Consider the following 15,472-nt stretch of genomic DNA (forward strand, 5'->3'; position numbering starts at 1 on the left):
GAACAGATGGACATGGAAACCGTAACACTGAAATACATCATGAGGAGTGTTAAGGGAGGGACCAACCATACATGGAGAGGGCAAGGTTTTTTTTTTTTTTTTTTTTTTTTAAGATTTTATTTATTTATTTGAGAGAGAGAATGAGAGAGAGCACATGAGAGGGGGGAGGGTCAGAGGGAGAAGCAGACTCCCTGCCGAGCAGGAAGCCCGATGCGGGACTCGATCCAGGAACTCCAGGATCATGACCTGAGCCGAAGGTAGTCGCTTAACCAACTGAGCCATCCAGGCGCCCCGAGGGCAAGGTTTTTACAGGAGGTTTAAACATGATCTTGAAGGAACATGGAAGCTCAGCATCTCAGCATAGGGCTCAAGAAGCCAGACTCAACAGAGAGTTGCCTAAAAAGAAGTGCTTTATTGCTTCATCCAGTCAGAGAACCTAACTCTACCATGTAGTCAGTATGCTTCTGCCAGGATCAAAGGAGGTCTGGTTCGATTCTAAGACATTTGCTCCCTGGGAAGGAGCCTACACTTTGAAGATCCCAGTAGCCTTGGACACTATCCCAGTGTTTCACCGAGACTGAAGTGGAGTACGGATAAAGACAACTATAGGAAAATCCACAGGCTGCATGACTCTTCCCCATGTGGACTCCAGGTAGCTCTAAGCAATAAGGGTCCTGCAGTGGCTGAGTTCTAGCTTGACGATGGCCATTCATTCTAATACCTCTCCCAGAAGCAATTCTTGCACAGAAGTTTTCATCCTGTTCAGGTGTTTTGCTCAATAGCCTGAAGAACTCCCTTTAACATTTCTTATAAGGCCACTGTAGTGGTGATGAATTCCATCAGCTTTTGTTTGTCTGGAAAACTCATTTATCTCTCCTTCAGTTCTGAAGAACAACTTTGCTGGCTATGCCGACAAGAGGGGTCAGCAATCCAGCAGGTGTGTGGTGAGTAGATGATGGTCCGAGGCCTCAGGAAGCAGCCATTTTCTGTGACTACCCACTCATCTGATGGTAAAATGCAGGCTGTGGCTTCTACACATTGTGCCAGAATGTTTACTCTGAGACTGAAGCAGCTCGTGCTGGATATGTGGCGGGTCCCCATGAAATGACAGGGCAGTGCGCCTGGTGGCAGTCACAGGATGCAGCCTGCCCCTTACAACCTTCCCCTCAGCCTTCTCTGAGATTTGTGCTGATGCTCACTGACTTCTCTGGTGCCAAATCATCTTCTGTGAGTCACGAGTGTACTAATGAACAATAGATTTCACATTTTTAGATGTACTAGTAATACTCTTCGTGTCAAACATCACCTCTTTCCTGGATACAGGTAGCCCTGAGAAATTTAGAGTTCATGAATCTTCCATTGCTTCTTGGGCCATGGCCCACGTGTAATGGCCCACAGTGTAAGCACTGTGGCCAGTGAGCAGCTACTTCTTGAGCAGGGCTAGACAGGTTTGCTTTATGTGAGATGGGGGCCGAGCCTAGCCTGTGCAGCCCATTTGTGGGAGCCTGCCTCAGGCAGAACACTCCGGCTGCAGCAACTCAGTTGCTTGATGTCTGTCTCCAAGTGGACAGCAGCCTCTAGTACCCCGACCCTCCAGGGATCTCCCCCCGAATTTAGACATGAGCAAAACAACTCTTTTTGCTTGCACTGCATGCACTGCAGCAAAAGAAAGTTACTGTGCCCCAGAAATTGACTCGGAAACATAATTATTTTCCCTTTCATGGTTTTCAGGCTCCAAAGTTCCAAATTAATCTTCTTAAAATCCTAATTTACCTTAATTGCTTTTTATGAAATACTATCTACTAATCAAGAAACATGTATAACATGAGTAAGCCATAATTAATAATAATAACAATAAAGTAAATACCCATGTCCCCTCTACTGAACTTCAGGACCAGAACACAGAGCTGGGACTAGGGCCGAAGTAAGTGAGGAAATGACCTCGGGCACAAAATTTAAGGGGGTGCCAAAAAATGCAGTAACCAAAACAAATCATGTTTTAATGCAATATTTTAAAAAATCAAATTTAATGCCAAAAAAAAAATCCATGATGAACAGAATACCAAAATTTTGAATGAAGATGAGATCAATGTTGCCGAGTTATCCCTTTGCGTCAGGCTCCAGTGTGGCCCGGCACAGGGTAGAACATTACAACACACCAGTCCCTCAAGATGCTCCGGGCTCTGGAGAACCCCGTGACTCCACACGGCCTCATGACCTCAGCACTCCTCAATACGCACGTTTTCTTATCGGGCTTCCTCCACTCAGCTTGACAACTGCCACCTCTGTGCCTTCTGTTCCCTGAGCCACAGGATCCACCCCCTCCCTCCACCTATGCAGATCTTACCATCCTTCCAGGCCCAACTCAAATCTCACTCTTCCATGAAGCCTTTCTAAACCCCCTAAGACCCCATTCACTCCCCTGTATCTGTGAGCGGTGATTCTGCCCTTCTTTGAAATGCCGCTCTACTTATGTGTGCTCTACTTAGCATTCTCAGGGACAGTCCCTTGCTGTTTCAAGTCTCTCTGTCCTGTTCCCCTACTAGATTGCATGCTCCTCAAGAGCATGTTATATTTTCTTGTATCTTCCAGAACACCATTATACTTGGGTTTCAGTAACTACTGGCTGTGATTGGTTAATTGATGGATGTGACTGGTTAAAAAGTGAGAAGTGAGGAGCGCCTGGGTGGGTCAGTCAGTTGGGTGTCCGACTCCTGGTTTCGGCTCAGGTCACAATCTCATAGGTTGTGAGATTGAGCCCCCAAGTCGTGCTGCATGCTTGGCAGGGAGTCTGCTTGAGGTTCTCTCCCTCTGCCATTCCCCCCCACTCACACACACTCTCTCTCTCTTAAAAAAAGTGGGAAATGAATGTAAAAAATAAAATAAACATGGTCGTGAAGGATCGCCAAAGACTCGCAGATAAAACTGGTAAGGAAAAACACTTCGAGCAGAAGAAATAGTACAAAGATGCCAAAGCACGCACGGTCACATCTTATTTGGAAAACTGCTGATTACTGAATATAGCTGTAGCAGTGAGCGAAGGAAAAGGAACAATGGAGACGAACTGGATAGAAGTGGTGGTCAGACCATCAGAAGCCACAGAGATTTTAAGAAGAGAATGATGTGGTCAGATGTCCGTTTCTGAAAGCTGATGCCGTAGCAGAGTAGAAAACATTTTAGAAGAACAGACCGGAGAGAGAGAGGGTGGCTAGAACAGCGTCAGGCATTATTTTAAACACTCGATATCTGTTAACACATTTCATCCTCACAATGTATTATCCCTATTTTACTAATGAGGGAACTGAGGCACGGAGAAGTTATAAAACTTGACTAAAGTCACATAACTAATACGAGACAGATCCAAAATCAGAACCCATGCCATCGGGCTTCAGAGTATGGGCTTTAAGGACTGTGCTATGAAGGGGGAAAAGGAGGAACACCTAAACTATGGCAGGGGAAATGAGAACCAAGACAAGAGAACGGCTTCACAAGAGCTGTGTGAGAGAGAAGCCGGTGCCCTCAGACATGGCTGCATTCAAGCACAGAGAGCAGCTGAGGTGACTCACAAGAGTCTGCCTTACATGACCAGGTGGGCCACTGACCAAGATGGGCAGCTGTGGAGAAGCAATTGCTATTGTTATGCTATGTCATTCCAAGGAGAGAATTAATGCTGTGTATTGCTTTTGAATATGTGACATGGGACATCAAGTAGGACAGGTCCAGGAGAGGGACGGAAATACAAGCCTGAAACACAAGAGAAAAATCTGGACAAAAGATACAGATTTGAGGGGTACCTCGGTGGCTCAGTCGGGTAAGCGTCCTCTTGATTTCAGCTCAGGTCACGATCTCAGGGTCATGAGACTGAGCCCCGTGTCGGGCTGTGCTCAGTGCAGAGTCTGCTAGAGATTCTCCCTCGCCCTCTCCCTCTGCTCCTCCCCCCACCCCGCCCCCTACCGTGCACACACTCTCTCTCTCTCTCAAATAAATAAAATCTTAAAAAAAAAAAAAAAAGATACAGATTTGGGAGTCATGAGTGCAAAAGCAGTAAGTAAAAGCATGGGTTAGATGCAGTCACGGTGGGAAGGAGGATTTACAGTAAGCCATAGGGACAGCTAAGGATGGAGCCTTAAGGGACACTCCTATGGAAGGGGCAGAGAAGGAACCAGCAAAGATCATCAGTAAAGAGGAATAAGAAAAGACTTCAGGGGCGCCTGGGTGGCTCAGTCGTTAAGCGTCTGCCTTCGGCTCAGGTCATGATCCCAGGGTCCTGGGATCGAGCCCCGCATCGGGCTCCCTGCTCAGCAGGAAGCCTGCTTCTCCCTCTCCCACTCCCCCTGCTTGTGGTCCCTCTCTCGCTGTCTCTCTCTCTGTCAAAAAAAATAAATAAAATATTTTTTTAAAAAAAAGAAAAAGACTTCAGAAGAGGACTTCAAAAAGGCTGAAAGGAGAATTACAGGAGGGAAAAAAAAAATCCGCACAGTACAATGCCACAGAAAAGCTCCTCCCCCCATTCATGCTCTCTGTCTTTCTCAAATAAATAAATCAGAAAAGGAACCCAACACGGCCTACTTACTTCTCACAGTCACAGCGTACTGCAGACCTGTGCAGAAGCAGCTGTGCTAGCACGCAAGATGGAAGCCTTGGTACGAGGACCAAGGCAGAAACCGGAGGGGGGAGGGGCTAAGTGCACATCAACTCTTTCCAGAAACTCGAAAGGAAGCAGGGAAACTAATGCCTTGATAATTCAAATGTACAGTGTTGAGGGCAGGTTGTTTGTGTTTGTTTTCGATGAGGAGAAAGAACTGAAAATGCTTACTGAGAACAAGAAATTATCCAATAGAGAAGAAAGATAAAACTTCAGGCAAAAGAGGGAATTGACAGAATAAGATCTCGAAGGAGACAGGAAGGGCTGATGTGCCCCAGGTGACGGGAATACAGAGGTGAACAAGCCTCTGCCTTGAGCAGCTTACACACTAGTGGAAGGAGGCAGATGGGCAGTAGACACATATACGCATACTACATCAGGTGGTGGTATGCGCCGTGAAGAAAATGGAACAGGAAAGAGGGATGAGAATACCACTGGGAGTACATGGGCCATTTTATACAGGGTGATCGGGGAAGGCCTCCCTTAGGCAGTGACATGTGAGCAGAGACTCGAGGGATCAGCACTGCATAGAAAAGGAACAGCAAAGACAGACCTGTGAGGCAGCACGTGTGCGGTACGACTGAGGAATAGGTAAAAGCCAATGTATGGAGTGGAGCTGAGGCTGGAGAGGCGGGGAGGATCATGTCACATGGGGCTTACATAGGGCTCATAGACCCCTGTAAAGACTAGTTTTTTGTTTGTTTGTTTTTTAAAGATTTTATTTATTTATTTGACAGAGAGAGATAGCAAGAGCAGGAAGGGAGTTGGGAGAGGGAGAAGCAGACTCCCTGCTGAGCAGGGAGCCTGAAGCAAGGCTCCATCCCAGGACCCCAGGATCATGACCTGAGCCAAAGGCAGACGCTTAACCGACTGAGCTACCCAGGCACCCGTTTGTTTGTTTTTAAGATTTTATTTATTTATTTGACACAGAGAGAGACAGCGAGAGAGGAAACACAAGCAGGGGGAGTGGGAGAGGGAGAAGCAGGCTTGCCGCTGAGCAGGGAGCCTGATGCGGAGCTCTATCCCAGGACCCTGGGATCATGACCTGAGCCGAAGGCAGACGTTTAACGACTGAGCCACCCAGGCGCCCCTGAAAAGACTAGTTTTTATGGAGTAAGGTGGGAGCTTTTAGAGTGTTTTCAGCAGAAGAATGACATGATCTGACTGACATTTTAGAAAGAAACCTCTGGCTGCCATGCGGAGGACAGTGGTGGAGTGAGGATGAAGCAAGAAGGCGGTTAGGAGACCTTCGCAACAACCAGATGGCTGGGGTGGCAGGGGTGGAGGTGGTGAGAAGTGGAAGCTTTTCTGATATGCTATCGTCAAGAGTGGAAGGTGATTCTAGAAGCATTTTTGTCCTCAACATCTGAAAGACTGAATATCAAAGAGAACAATACGTCCAAGGATTCGAGAGACATCTGTAGAAAGGGAAGGGCAGTGATGAAATGGAAAAGCAGGCTGAGCAAAGCCAGGCTGTGGAGGCTCCTGGGGCCAGGGTGGGTTGAAATCTTACTGGGTAGGCCGCAGGAAACCAAGGAGGGCCAGTAAGAAGCAAGATTCGCAGACAAAACCAAAGGCATGGGAAGCCAGTTAAGAGAGATATGCTTCCTGACATAGTGGTCTCAATTTTTTCTCTGATTACAAAATAATACTGAAAGTGAAGAGAAGCATAAAAAGGAGATCATAACCTGGCCATCCACATAGAAACACTTAAGTTTTGTTATATAATTTTTAGTCTTTTTCTACAGATATATAATCAATTTCAAAAAGACAAAACATTTTTCTAAACTTGCTCATTTCACTTAATGTACCCCAAATATTTTTCTGTCATGGAGGATTTTTTTAAATATCATTTTAGATACCTTTCAGAGGAGCAATGAGAAAGGCTAACCAATAAAATATCGATAAGGATGGAAAAAGAGGGCTGACTCATGGAAACGACTTAGTCCCTACTTTCCTAAGGGGAAAATGAAATATATTCATGCTGCACATAACCCTGATTTTATAGTTAATGATTTAATTAACTGTGCATGTGGACCTCCAAGCAAAGATCTACATTATATTGGTTCTGAGGTTTCTAATTAACACCATGAGAGAACCACAAAGTTTTGGAACACTTCTAAGCATTACAACCTAAGTCTGAACATAATCAAGCACTGCAAAATCCACCTCAATTACAAATCACAGCAGAGGGGCACCTGGGTAGCTCAGTCGGTTAAGCATCCAACTCTTGATTTTGGCTTAGGTAGTGGTCTCAGTGTCGTAGGGTCGAGCCCCGCATCAGGCTCAATGCAGAGTCAGCTTGTTCCTCTCCCTCTGCTCCTCCCCCCATTCGTGCTCTCTCTCTTTCTCAAATAAATAAATAAAATCTTAAAAAAAAAAACCCATAAATCACAGCAGAATGATGCCTCTCTTTTCTTTCTCCTCTATTAAAGAAAAAGAAGTGATTAGGGAGTTCAGTTAGATAGAAACAGGGAACAGGAAATATTAGAGGAAGGAAATTAAACTAAATGAAAGAAACCAATTTCCAGCTCTGTCTTTCAGGAAAATTAAGATTTCTGTCCAATTCACAGACTTAAGACTTTGAAGAAACTAAAGTCCTTTAAAAAGTTCTAGTCTAACCTCTCATTTTACGCAAGAGGAAATGAAGCATAGACAGGATGAGTTGCTCAAAGTCAGGGCAAAGAGACCAGAATCCAGGTCAGTTTTGCTGTTACCAATTCACTGTGCATTCCACAAAGGTTGGCTCTTTATCTTATTCACTGCTTTATCTTTGCACCTAAATTAATGCCTGACACATAATCAGTTCTCAATAGTTATTGCATGCATGCATGATTCATTGATGACAAATATTTTGGGGTTCTAGTAAAAGAACTTAAGAGTACTTGGGTACAGTCACTAAATTTCAGGTTGATGTCACAGATAATACATTTAACAATATGTCCATATATTTCTAAGAGTACAGTCTTTCAATTCTTACTTCACTGATCCCTTCCTGTTTGACTATGAGTCACAGAGCCTTTGGTTCCTCATAAATGAATTAAAAATATAGGGCTGCTACGAGAAAAATTATGTATTCTTAAGCAACTTTATTATTTAGATAGTGCTTAGAGTTTGGAAACAGAAGCCAGTTATTCGTGCCTTAAATCTAAGCTCTTAAAGACCTGTAAGTGCTCCAAAGCTCAAGCATCCCAGAGCCATCTTTACAGATACGGATTTGTACTGCAGAAAGATCACCAACTCCTTAGAAAGTGCAAATTCCAGGCTTCTGTTTGGGAATTTTTTTTTCCAGTTTGATTCAGTTCCATACTAAGTAGTATTTCCTGAGTGCTTACTGTATACAGTCATTATGCTAGTCATTACAAAAATAAAAAACTAAGCAAACATAGTCCTTGTTATTAAGGAGCTTGCAATCAATTAAGGTAACTATAAAGGAAGACTTTGGTAATGACACAAATAATACAAGGTGCTTCAGGTAATTTAAATGTTGAAGAGAGTATAGCTGGGTTGGAACCAGAACAGGCTATTAGGAGGATGGGCTTAGGACAAAAAGCTAACTGTACCCAATTCATTTTGTGTATCTGCAGAATGAGTGAATTAAGTACATAACAAACATTCACTGAACATCTATGAACCTGAGTTATAAAAGGCACTGGATATGCAATGCTGAAGAAGAGTATGCCCTACCATGAAGAATGTTATAGTCTACTTAAGAAAAGGAAAAAGAGGGCACCTGGGTGGCTCAGTTGGTTAAGCGACTGCCTTCAGCTCAGGTCATGATCCTGGAGTCCCGGGATCGAGTCCCGCATCGGGCTCCCTGCTCAGCAGGGAGTCTGCTTCTCCCTCTGACCCTCCCCCCTCTCATGCTCTCTCTATCTCATTGTATCTCGCAAATAAATAAATAAAATCTTAAAAAAAAAAAAATTAAAAAAAAAAAAGAAAAGGAAAAAGAAAGGATAGCAATAAGGAAAGACGGCATGTGAACACAAAAAGATGAGAAGTAACAGGAGAGAAGTTTTAGTCACAAGAAACAATTATTAACAAAGACATAAAGAATCATCAATAAGTGGTGAAGTTGGGCTGGGCTTGGCCAAGTGCAAGGTAGTGGAAGATTAAATTGAAATATTAAGTTGGTCTTAGCCAGAAGATTATCTCATACCAGAAGATCTTGAATGCTAGACTGAGGAATATGAATTAATTCAAAAGATGATGTGAAAGGATGGGAGATTTTTTTCTCTCTCTCTCTTTTTTATTTAAATTCCAGTTAATTGGGGCGCCTGGGTGGCTCAGTCGTTGAGCGTCGGCCTTTGGCTCGGGTCATGATCCCAGAATCCTGGGATCGAGCCCCGCATCGGGCTTCCTGCTCGGTGGGAAGCCTGCTTCTCCCTCTCCCACTCCTCCTGCTTGTGTTCCCTCTCTTTCTATGTCTCTCTCTCTGTGTCAAATAAATAAAATCTTAAAAAAAAATAAAATAAATTTCAGTAAAATTTCCAGCTCTGTCAATGTTAATGTTAATTAACATACAGAGTAGTATTAGTGTAAATATAGTGATTCAACATTTCCATACGACACCTGGTGCTCATCACAAGTGCACTCATTAATCCCCATCACCTACTTTACCCACACACATCACATCTTCTTTATCTATTTATCAATGGATACCTGAGCTGTTTCCATAATTTGACTAGTGTTGGTAATGCTGCTATAAACATCAGGGTGCATGTATCCCTCTGAATTAGTATTTTTGTATTCTTTGGGAAAAATACCTTTGTATTCTTTCAGAAAACAGTGCAATTGCTAGATCATAGGGTAGTTCTATTTTTAACTTTTGAGGAACCTCCATACTGTTTTCCAGAGCGGCTGCACCAGTCTGCATTCCCACCAACAGTGCAAGAAGATTCCCCTTTCTCCACATGCTTGCCAACACCTGTTGTTTCTTGTGTTGTTGATTTTAGCCATTCTGACGCGTATGAGGTGATATCTCATTGTAGTCTGGATTTGCATTTCTGCTGGGAGATTTTTAAGCAAATAAGTCCTATTACAGGCTATGGCTTAGAAGGACAAATGTAGGGGCGCCTGGGTGGCTCAGACGGTTAAGCGTCTGCCTTCGGCTCAGGTCATGTTCCCTGGGTTCTGGGATCGAGTCCCGCATCGGGCTCCCTGCTAGGCGGGGAGCCTGCTTCTCCCTCTTCCTCTGCCTCTCTCTCTCTCTCTGACTTTCATGAATAAATAAATAAACCATTTAAAAAAAAAAAAGAAGGACAAATGTAATTGTATTTCATGAGATCTATACACACTGACGTAAAAGTAACTTCTAGGTTATGTGTCATAAGAAGAATGAACTGTTAAGTCATATGTGTAATGTCCTGTTTGTGTAAAATGATATGCACAGTAGACAATGACTCTCAGCATGTTTGTCTGCTTACCATCTACTGGGGAGGAACATGGAGAGGGGCAGGGCAGGGGGAAAGGGAGCCAGTTAATTTTCACTTTACCCATGTGTAAGCCTATACTTTCATAAAAGAAAACAATGCAAAAAGAAGCAGCTTTGGGGTGCCTGTCTGGCTCAGTCGGTAGAGCGTGCAACTCTTGATCTCGGGGTTGTGGGTTCGAGCCCTACATCGGGTGTTGAGATAACTTAAAAATAAAATCTTAAAAAAAAAAAAAAGGAAGCAGCAGCAGCAGCAGCTTGGGTGTGAAAGGAAGATGGCAAACTGAAAGATGGTACAGAGATATGCCAGGCTGCACTGCTGTGGAATTTAACTCTAACTGCACACATACACGTACACTCTCATCTTCTTTTCACCAAACTTCTCTAAAGAGTAGTCTGTTTCCAACTGTTCTTAATCCCCTCTTCTGCCCCAGCATGAGCACAGGCTTCACAGTTAGAGCGAGGTCAAACCGTAATTCTACCCCTTACAAATACACGCTAATTACTACTGACCCTGACCTGACCAAGTAAACCTGAACAACACTTGCCTGTTATACCAACATTATTGAAAAAAAAAAAAAAAGAATCAGATAATCTAAAAAAAAAAAAATCACTTGCTATCCGGAAAGAACCACTGATAAGATTTTTATGTATTGAGATTAACTGATTTATTTCTCTCTTGCTCTTTTCCCACTTTTGAGGGAAAAGTAAATGCATATCTACAAATTATCTTGTAATCTGTTTCATCAGATAATACTCTATAGTGAATATTTTCCATTTTTCCAAGACATCATTTTTAGTTGATCTCTAGCATTCTCTATTCTATAGATGTTCTATAGTTTATTTCCCACTCATCTGATTGTGATGTTGATTTAGATTGTTTCCAGTATATACTGCCACATGCAATACTATAATAGGTATTACACATACAGAGATCTCCCACACATAGAGATCTGTCCACATATCTGATTAATTCCACTAGAAAAATTCCTGTGGGGAGAATTAGCAAATCCAGGAAGTATAAAATAAAAGTGCCAGTTTGCTTTCTGGAAAGTCCTTATTTACAGCTTTACCAGTAGGGACCTTCTCATGTCACTCGTCAAACATCTACTTAGTTTTCTTCTATTTTTAAAATTTGTGTGTTTTCTTTTCATAGTTTAGTGCTTAAGCAGATTTAGGATCCTTCAGGTAAGGGTCATTTTACCCATCTGTGTATCTCTTATGGTGTCTATTTTGTTAGTACTATTTATTTTTGGGTATTTATCTTTTGTCCAACCACTTATTAGCACTTTTACTGCTCTCTTATCAATTTTAGTGCTTTTTTTAGTGGACTATAACGTTATCCTCAACAGCAATTTTTGTCTTCAACCATCCTCTGTTTTATAGTTTAGGGTTTAGTGTGAACTTTCCGAACAATGTGTTTAAGAGTAATGGTTATTACAGGCAATCATGCTTTATTTCTGATTATAATGGCAATAATAAGCCCAATAAACTACCATTCAATAGGATTGTTGGTTTCTGCTTTAAAATAGATATTTATCATATTAGGCAATATCTTTCTATTTTCTGAAAGTTTTAAATGAAAAATAAATAGGCTTAATTTCATCAAAAGCCTTTAAGGCATGTATTTAGATACTATTTTTAAATTTGTTCTGCTGAGTTGGATGTTATTAGATTTCCTGGTCTTAATTCATCTTTGTATTCCTGAGATTAACCAGCTTAGTTATAATGGATCATATCATCTGATTCCTACACTCCACCTTTAGAAAACTGCCCAATCAATCAGAGTTGACTCTTCTTGAATCTATATATCAATTCTCATCACTACTGTTCTAGTTCAGACCTTGTTTCTCACCTGGATTCCTATAATGACTTTTAAATACTCCCCCTCCAGTTCCTGGCTCTTCTTTTCAATTACATATGTAGTCTTATAATTGCATTAAATTTATATAGAACCGTTTGAGAAGAACTGATACTTTTTTTTTTAAGATTTTATTTATTTATTTGTCAGAGAGAGAAAGAGAGAGCACAAGCAGGGGGAGCGGCAGGCAGAGGGAGAAGCAGGCTCCCCACTGAGCAAGGAGCCCCTTGCGGGACTTAATCCCAGCACCCTGGGATCATGACCCGAGCCGAAGGCAGACGCTTAACCGACCGAGCCACCCAGGCATCCCTGAGGAGAACTGATATCTTTATGAAACTAAGTCTATCAATGAACATGAATAATCTATTTATAATTTATAATTTTCTGCAAAAAGGTCTTACACATACTTTGTTGTTATTTCCTAAGTACCTTATGGGCTTTGATGCTACCGTAAATGGATGGTATCGTTTTACTTTTTTTCTTCATTGTCATCACTCTAACCTGGCTACTTACTTTCAACTCTAGCCTGGATTGCAATATGACCTGATTTCTCCACTTGCATTCTTTCCCCCTCTAATCCATTCTACCACACATTACCTTTTTAAAATGATAGATCATGTCACTATATTGCTTAATACCCTTTGGTGCACCTAGGGAAACAATACAAATTCTTTACCGTCTAGACTTTGTGTAATCAAATCTCTGCCTGCCTCTCTGGACTCATCTCCCTGGTCTTCTTTAAGTGCTGAAACACACTAAGCTCTCTCTCGAGGTCTTTGCACTTGCTCTTTCCTCTGTCTAGTACACTTTGTGTCTTTTAAGTCTGAACTCAAATGTCAACTCCTTAGAGATGCCTCCGCTGGCCATTGCATCTGAAGTAGGTCCCCTATGTTATTCTTTTCATCCTCTTGTTTGTTTCTTTTATAGAATCTACTATAATTTATAACTATTTTATTTACTTTTTTTTGTCTGTCTCCTCTTTGGACAGCTAGAGTGGATCTGCAGGATCTAAGATGGTCCTACTCACATGACTGGAGCCTTGGTTTTCTGGCTGCCGACTGGGACACCTTAATTCTTTTCCTTGTGGTCTCTTTTTCCAGCTGGAAAGTTTGGACTTCCCTAAAGAGCAACCGTGTCCTAAGAGGTTAACTTTGAAAACAAAAGCTGCAAGATCTCTTAAGGCCTAGCATCAACAGTTTTACAAATCATTCCTGTCTCATTCTATTAGTCAAAGCAAGTCACAGGGCTGGTGTCTTTTATAAAGATTTTTTTTTTTTTTTTTTGGACAGAGAGCAAGCGAGCAAGCACAAGCAGGGGCAGCAGCAGGCAGAGGGAGAGGGAGAAGCAGGCTCCCCATGGAGCAGGGAGCCCGATGTGGGACTCGATCCCAGGACCCTGGGATCATGACCTGAGCCAAAGGCAGACGCTCAACCAACTAAGAGGCTGGTGTCTTTTAAATGATGTTTTCTGTTTGTTGCTGGTATACAGAAAAACAATTGATTTTATTATACTAATTTTATAGTCAATCACTTTGCTAAACTCTCTTATTATTTCTAATAACTTGGTAATTGTAGATAACCTTGCTTTATTTCTGGTCAGAAAACATGATTTGTAAATATACCAACTCACTGAAATTTATTAAGCCTTACTTTATGATCTACTGGATACTCCCACTTTTTTTCAACTGCTCCATGTGACTGAAAAGAATATGAATTCTCTAACTGCTGGGTATATAATTCCAGAAATGAGTATTACATTAAATTTGTTAATTGTCAAAATCTTCTGTATCTTTACTGATTTTACATCTGCTTGACCTATCAATAATTGGAATATATGTCACAATCTCTTCCTATGATCATGGATTTCTCAATTTCTCCCCAATAAAAAATTAATTATACAAATTTGGTTTAATCTACTTTGAGGTGGTTCTAATGAGTTCACACAAGTTGAAAATTATATCATCTTGGTAAATTGTTTATCATTATGTAACAGTCCTCTCTACTGCTAAGCCTACCATGTTTGATATTAATTGTTATGCCAACTTCCTTTTGGTATTTGCCTAGTGTATCTTTTTCCTTTCTACTACTACAACTTCATGGATGGATGTATCTTTGGTAAAGAGTATATAACTGAATTTGTTTACTCTTATCTTTCTTAACCAGCGAGTTTATTAACATGTATCATTAATATATATATCTCTGGGGGCGCCTGGGTGGCTCAGTCGTTAAGCGTCTGTCTGCCTTCGGCTCAGGTCATGATCCCAGGGTCCTGGGATCGAGCTCCACAGGGGGCCTGCTTCTCCCTCTCCCTCTCCCGCTGCTTGTGTTCCCTCTCTCGCTGTGTCTCTCTCTGTCAAATAAATAAATAAAATCTTTAAAAAAATAAAAAAATTTTTTAAATTTAAAAATTTAAAAAATATACATATATCTCTGGACTTATCATCTTACGTTTAAATATTCATCCCAGGGGTGCCTGGGTGGCTCAGTCGTTAAGCATCTGCCTTTGGCTCAGGTCATGATCCCAGGATCCTGGAATCAAGCCCGACATCCGGCTCCCTGCTCCGCGGGAAGCCTGCTTCTCCCTCTCCCACTCCCCCTGCTTGTATTCCCTCTCTCGCTGTCTGTCTGTCAAATAAATAAATAAATAATCTTTTTAAAAAAATATTCATCCCACTTTTCCCTATGCTTCTTGCTCCTTTTTATAAATTTGTATTTGCCCTTTTGTCCTTTTTCTACTTGTTTGTTATTTATACACTCTATTTTAGGTTTACTTTCAAATTTTTACTGTATGCATTTAGCTTAACAAAGTGAAAAAATATCTTAACACCCTCTCCCCAAATAATAATTTTAAAAAACTAGAATACTTCAACTCCAGAATGCTCCTCAGTCTTGACTTACAGTGCTCTTAGCTGACAAATAGTTAACTGAACAATGTTCTTTTTAATTTTTATTTATTTTTAGCTCTATCTTTTTAAAAAACTCTCCCCACTACAAAATATTTTATATAGACAATGTCTGCCATTTTATTTATTTACCATTCTTTTCTGCATCTCATACTAACCTTCCTGTACCTCATGCTGGATTCATTTTCCTTTTCTTGAAATATATCCTTTATACATTATTCCTTTACTGCAGACATCTCACAGTGATAAATTCTCTGAGTTTTTGTTCATCTGTAACAGTCTTCATTTCGCCTTTGTTCGGTTTTTTATTTATTTATTTATTTTTATTTATTTGACAGAGAGAGACAGCAAGGGAGGGAACACAAGCAGGGGGAGTGGGAGAGGGAGAAGCAGGCTTCCCACAGAGCCGAGAGCCCGATGTGGGGCTCGATCCCAGAACCCGATCCCAGATCATGACCCGAGCCGAAGACAGGCGCTTAACGACTGAGCCACCCAGGCACCCCACCTTTGTTCATTTTTAAAAAGATTTTTTCATTTGAGAGAGAAATAGCATGAGCGGGAGGGGATGAAGGAGAGGAAGAGAGAATCTCTAGCAGATCCCACGCTGAGTACGGAGCCTGATGCAGGGCTCAA

The 15,472-nt window shown here is 41.6% G+C and overlaps 1 protein-coding gene across 3 annotated transcripts in view; it reads right to left on the reverse strand.

The window, feature by feature from the left end:
• The window catches only part of ASCC1 (activating signal cointegrator 1 complex subunit 1), a 107,367-nt gene that overhangs the window by 31,778 nt on the left and 60,117 nt on the right, over positions 1–15,472 (reverse strand). The gene's annotated exons all lie outside the window — the stretch shown is intronic.

This window comes from Neomonachus schauinslandi, chromosome 6 (genome assembly GCF_002201575.2).
Source record: "Neomonachus schauinslandi chromosome 6, ASM220157v2, whole genome shotgun sequence".
NCBI classification, from domain to species: Eukaryota; Metazoa; Chordata; class Mammalia; order Carnivora; family Phocidae; genus Neomonachus; species Neomonachus schauinslandi.